Below are 6,679 nucleotides of genomic sequence, written 5' to 3'. Positions count from 1 at the left end.
AATAAAAAGAAAAAAAAAAATGTTTAAATCAAAGATTTTGTTTCCTTATATTAAAAAAAAAACATAAACAAAAAAAAAATAACAAAAAAAAACAAAGCTAAAACAGTTGTGATATGCATGTATGGTGCAACATGAAAAAGAAAATGGGAAGAGTTTGGAAAAGATGTATATACAATTGATTGTATCAAAATGTGGATAACAGTATGTGACAAAGAAAGTAAAATGAAATTTTTGCAGAAAGCAATTGATATTGTTTTTAAATGTTAACTTTCACATATCTTTCATCTATATGGCCATGCTGGGGCACTGACTTAAAGACTTTAGTAAAACCAATTAATACTAGTACTTGTTTTAAAGCCTGGTAATTATTCTATCGATCTCTTTTGCTGAGCTGTTAAGTTACAGGGATGTAAACAAACCAGCACTTGTTAGGAAGTAATGCCTTGATAAACAGAGCAAGAATTTCCCATAGTAGTAATGTTATGATTTATAATTCGTTCCCAGAAAAATATTTTACCAATAAAATTTATAATATTTGTAAGTAGATGGCAATAAAACAACAGTTGAATGTAAAGTAAAAAGAATGACAAAATCATTTATAATAAAAAATATTATTATAATCATTTTCTGAATCACTTTCACTCACACTAGACTTGAGCACACCATCAATTGTAGATGTGATCTTCTTTTTAAAGAGCAAGTCTAGAATTGTTTGCTTAAAAGAAGCTTTTTTTTTTTGCTCTCTATAAATTTCTCTGTAACACACAGAAGCATTTATTATAGTAGTAGAAATTTTTGTACTTCATTCAAAATTCGGATCTTGTGCTTGAAAAATAACACTCGTAAACCCGGGGTCATGTAAAGTGGGTCCTCTTAAAGTGAGGTGTTATTGTGTGTGTGCATGCGTGCATGGGTATGTGTGTGTGTGTGTGTATATATATATATATATATATATATATATATATATATATATACATACACATATATGTACACAGTGGTGACTACTCCAGTGATGGAGTAGTCACCACTGATAAGCTTTAATTTTAATAAAGTGAAACTATACTAGTATGGTGATCTTGCTCATTGTGGGGCAGTTATCCCACCTGTCAGTGCATAGACGTGTTTGTTTTGCAGCTCTAATTTTGACTTCTATTTCTAGCAATGTAGGTGCTACTCTGCACCCTCAGTCACAATTAGTGACAATTGAATTTTTCCTCTTGATTTTATATTGCATATAGCCACCTTCATTATTTTACACACACACATACACAGAGGCTTCCATACAGTTTCTGTCTATCAAATTTATTTGTAAAGCATTACAATGTCCTGAGATCATTATATGATCTTAGGACATTGAGCCTCATAGAGATGACAGAGGACGAAGATGGTTGACCACACACAGTACTTGTGAATATCCACCCAGCTGCACTAGAAGAGCATGACTGAGGTTCTGAACACATGATAAGCATGTCCCTCATCCAATGTCCTACCTGTCACCATTTCCTCTCATCTGAGCTATATTCAATCAACATCTGTCCTTCACTTTTAACATATTTACCTCTGACTACTTTCATGACTTAACCAATCCACCCCATTCATCCTCTATGTACATCTTACCACTTCCACTCTATGATTCTGTTAATCTCTCATTCACTTTCTTCAGTCTCCTCACTCTATTCATCTTCTTGGGCATGCTACATTTTGGCTACTTCTTATAACCATATTTACCTCTTTTTCTGACATGCTCCAGTTAGGCCTACTCACTCATGTAGAATATGACATCGTTAGGAATCTCCTTCGTAATGGTAAATTTATTGCTGCTCCTCCCATCATACTTCAACCTCTCAATACTTTTCATAAAATCCTTTCATTAAGGACTACTACTCCTTAATCAAGGGGGCTTTTTAATCTTGCAACTTGCATGGCAACTGCACTAGTGCTGTGCTATCAGAAAGCTCCAAGTACACTCTATAAAATGGTTGGTAATAAAGTATGCTGTGACTGAGACATGATTCTCTGATTTGTTGGATCCTGCCAAAATGTCCAACACATGCTAGCATAGAAAGTAGACATAAAATTGATGATAATGTTAATAGAATTAATTCAATCCAGCAATTAAAAATGAAAGATAAAGCTGGAAATAGAAATGATTGTCATCCAAATAAAGCAGTGATTAGTTGAATATTTTTTCAAATGATAATCAAGGAAAGAATAATACAAGAACTGACTATGTATTGCCAACGATATCTATAAATAACAGTACTTATACATAGTCAGTTCTACACTTTCTAATTAAGGAAGGTAACTCAGAGAAAAAACATTTTACAATAGCCAGATTAATTAAAAGTAGAGCATAAAATAAATACTATTTCTATCTGACAAGTGGTTTTGCTTGATATGTAGAAATATATTTAAGAAGGCATATACTGTGCACTCAACTTTGGCTGAACAAATCTGAGTTGCATGAGCAGGGACTCAATGAAGAAATACAAAATATTAGGACACAAAATATACATCTCTCTCTCTGAAAGTATCTGTCACTACAGTATCGAAATGTGATTGTTTCAGTTAGTGGAATAGTTTCATTTTTAAAGTGAAAGTATTTGACATGAGTGTTTTTGTTTCACTTTTGACACGTAATAGTGGAAGAGATATTATGTTGCCATGTGCTTGAACTCTGCAAGAAGTTAAAAATTTTTTTTGACTAAAACACAACTGGAACCCTAAGTAAGGCATGTGTAAAATTTGAATGAAATTGGTTGCGTAGTTCTCGAGTTTTAGGGATTCACACAGACAGACAGACAGACAGACAGACAGACAGACAGACAGACACACATTCTCATTTTTATATATATAGATGACCCTTCCATTTAAAAAGTAGCAACATGTCTAACACAAGGAAATCAAAAGTTGAAGAAAAAAACAGGTATTTATGCAGATTATAAACAATAATAGAAATTTTAAACAGCTTTTGATTGTTTAAAGTTCCAGTCTAGTTATTAAATATAGTCTCATAAAATTACAAATATTGACAGAAAGAGAAAATGGAAGGTTCTGATAATTCTACGTTTCCCAGGAGTATAGTTGGCATAAAGCAGTTGAAATAGCTGTATTTTGGAATAAAATCCTGATTAAGGATTCACTATTTCCAAGAACATACTACTGAACTTACAATACAAGCTATATTAAAAAACAACCATCAAAAATAATAATAATAATAACCAGCCGTACCTGTGGAAATTCCACAGTAAATACAAAACTTCAGATGGTTGGAAGTTTATATAGAACTATAAAAATTAGTGTTACTTTTAAAATTGAATATTCTGCATTATTTTCATCAAAGAAAATCCTTTCAGTTTTTCTGGATAATTGAGAGAGCATGATTTATCCATTCTCTCAGTAGTTCAGAGTTTCAATTACATATTCTCTATAATCATAAAAAATGATTACAGAGAATATTTATGTCGCCAATGTTGGGACTTCCAACCATATCATTAAAATTTTTATGATCTCATTTTCATTTTCTATTCTGTCTTGAGCACGTTCTCTTATCTATTGTAAATACTCACTGTATTCTTTTTGATACCTATTTCCCCTTCTACACTGCTTGTTCTAGTGATTCAACTTTCTTCTTCTCTTTATGTCATTGCCTATACCGTCTCATTCACTTTTTTGTTAACTTAAGTCGTCTGTCATCCATATTTTGTAAACAAATATCAATTTTCAACTGAGCAGGCGATAAATAATTGCACTTATGCACATGCATTAAGTGATAGGCAATATAAAAAATTTAGTTCAATAAAAATAAAATACACTTTTCACTATCATCATCATCAGCTGTGGCTATGCTACTGCCATTATAACTGTCAGTCACAAATCTCACTCTGAGTTGGTTCATTTCAATTCAGTTCAGGTGTCTGTTTATATCTACTTTCTTTGCAGTCAATCTCTCTAGTCCAACAATACAAAGTTTGAATAACAAATTGGGGAGAAGAAAAAAAAAGAAAAAAAACATCCACGGCTATTTTGCTAAGTTATTTCACTTTCATTGAAAAATCTATCTTTCTATCTATGAGAAGTTTATCATAATGTTTAATGTAAGCCTTTTTACTTCCATCTGCCCATCAATGTATTTGTCAAAGTGGATAGAAGACAGATTAACAAATGAACAGATAGAAGATATAAAAAAACAAAATATAAAAATATTATTTTCTTGTCAGTCACAATAATACATGATATTTAAAATTTCTGTCTATTATGCAAGTTAGATTTCTCTCTATATTTTTGTCTCTTTACCTCTTACTTCAACAAACTTTATAACCATATCATTCCACTCTTCACATCATTTCTCTCTTTCTCTTTGCCTCCAACTTCCACTAACCACATGACAGCATAATACATGAACTGACATAGTATCACTACACTCTCTCTCTTTATCTGTCTCTCACTCTTAATATAACTAACCTCCCCTCTTTTTCTATCTGCATTGCTCTAAATTCATCACCAGAACATCACCCTTCTGTTAAACATTGTATTTCTGACTCTCTTATTCTACATCTCTTCCTTCAATTAACTTCTTAACTCTATTATAACTACTACTTTTCCTCTATAACATGTTAACACTTCTCTCTCCCTCTTTGTTCTTCGCCTCTCCCTTCAACAAACAACCACATGACAGCATATGGCATTCAGCTTTAGCATATTAATACATAGATAATAATTTCAAATATAGGCTCAATGCCTGAAATTTTGGTGAGGCAGTGGTGAGTGGGAAGTTGATTAATTTAACCCCAGCAATCAGCAGGTACTTATTTTATCAACTCCAGAAGGATGAAAGGCCAAGTCAGAATTTGAACTCAGAACACAGAGACAGACAAAACGCTGCTAATCATTTTGTCCAGTGTGCTAATGATTCTGCTAGCTTGCAGCAGCAACAATGATAATAATAATGAGGTGATGACAAGTGACTGAGACTATTGGTAATTTGCTGTGCTTAAGAAGAGATGTCACGCGAAGTGAGACCATAATCCTGGTCAGTGCTCTGTGACATATGAAAAGCACCCATGCTGGTGACACATAAAATGCACCTGTGCCAGTGACACATGTACAATGCTCTCAGTACACTTTGTGAAGTGGTTGGTGTTAGGAAGGGCATCCAGTCATAGAAACTAAATCAAAACAGACTGGAGCCCAGTGAAGCTCTCCAGCTTACCAGCACCAGACAAACTGTCTTACCTATGCTAGCATGGAAAACAGAATCTAAATGACGATGATATAGTTATATATATATACATATATATACAAGGTGGTACAAAAAGGTTCCTGAACTAGCTATGTTTAACAAAAAAATAACTTATTTACCTAGGTTTTAACATCATCTTCTTTGAAATAGTCACCTTGCGCAACAACACACCAGTCCCAGCATTCTGGCCACTTTTGGAATCTGGCCTGGAAGTCATTTTCTGTAAGCAAGTCAAGGACCTTCTGCGATTTGCTCTGGATCTCAACAACAGTGTTAAAACAGTGACCTTTGAGCTGCATTTTCATGTTGGGGAAGAGATCGAAGTTCACAGATGCTATAAACCTGGAGAATAGCATGGGCATGGAAGCAATACCATGTTGTTTTTGGCAAAGAAACTCATGAGTGAGGAGAGCATGGTGAAGAATCCAATTTTTTGTGCTCCATAGATCCGGTTGCTTTTGCTTAATCTTCTCCCTCAAACACTTCAAAATGTTATGGTAGAACTTTTGGTTACAGTCTGGCCCTGGGGAATGAATTCTTGGTGCACAATACCACATTTCTAAAGGTGACACTCATGTCCGGTCACTCATTGTCTTCCACTTTTGAAGTGCACTAGAAAAATTGCATACAGCCCATTGCCTTGTCACCATAAGCTTGCCAAAGCATGCTCAATATCTCTGTAGCACACTTCAAGTTTAACGCAAAGTTTTACATTGAGTCTTTGTTCCTATCCATGACAAAATCACAGACTACAAGCACACAAGTGATCACGAAAGCATAAATTTCACAACTTGCAAAGTAAACACAGCGATATCACCTGCTTCATGAAGGTTGCTGCTAGCTCTCAATGCACATGCAACTGTGTGCTGCCATCTGTTGGTGCGCTACAGAACTAGTCTGGCAACTTTTTGATGCCACTTTGTATGTATGTATGTAATGTATGTGTGTGTGTGTATATATATATATATATATATACACACACACACACACACACACACACACACACACACACATATATATATATATATATATTTATACTTTTTACTCTTGTTTCAGTCATTTGACTGTGGCCATGATGGAGTACCACCTTTAGTCAAACAAATCGAACCCAAGACTTATTCTTTGTAAGCCTAGTACTTATTCTATCAGTCTCTTTTACTGAATCGCAAAGTTACAGGGACATAAGCACACCAACATTGGTTGTCAAGCGATGGTATGGGGACAAACACAGACACACAAATACATACATACATATACATACATACACACACACACACACACATATATATACGACGGTCTTCTTTTAGTTTCCATCTACCAAATTCACTCACAAGGTTTTGGTTGGCCTGAAGCTATATTAGAAGACACTAGCCCAAGGTGCCACACAGTGGGACTGAACTCAGAACCATGTGGTTGGGAAGTAAGCTTCTTAGCACA

The 6,679-nt window shown here is 34.3% G+C and overlaps 1 protein-coding gene across 2 annotated transcripts in view; it reads right to left on the bottom strand.

Annotated features, from left to right (window-relative positions):
- LOC106877218 (TRAF3-interacting protein 1) overlaps positions 1–6,679 on the bottom strand; it is a 202,974-nt gene that overhangs the window by 132,038 nt on the left and 64,257 nt on the right. The window lies entirely within an intron of this gene.

Source organism: Octopus bimaculoides, chromosome 6, assembly GCF_001194135.2.
Source record: "Octopus bimaculoides isolate UCB-OBI-ISO-001 chromosome 6, ASM119413v2, whole genome shotgun sequence".
Taxonomy (NCBI): Eukaryota; Metazoa; Mollusca; class Cephalopoda; order Octopoda; family Octopodidae; genus Octopus; species Octopus bimaculoides.
This window is presented reverse-complemented; position numbering and strand designations above follow the sequence as displayed.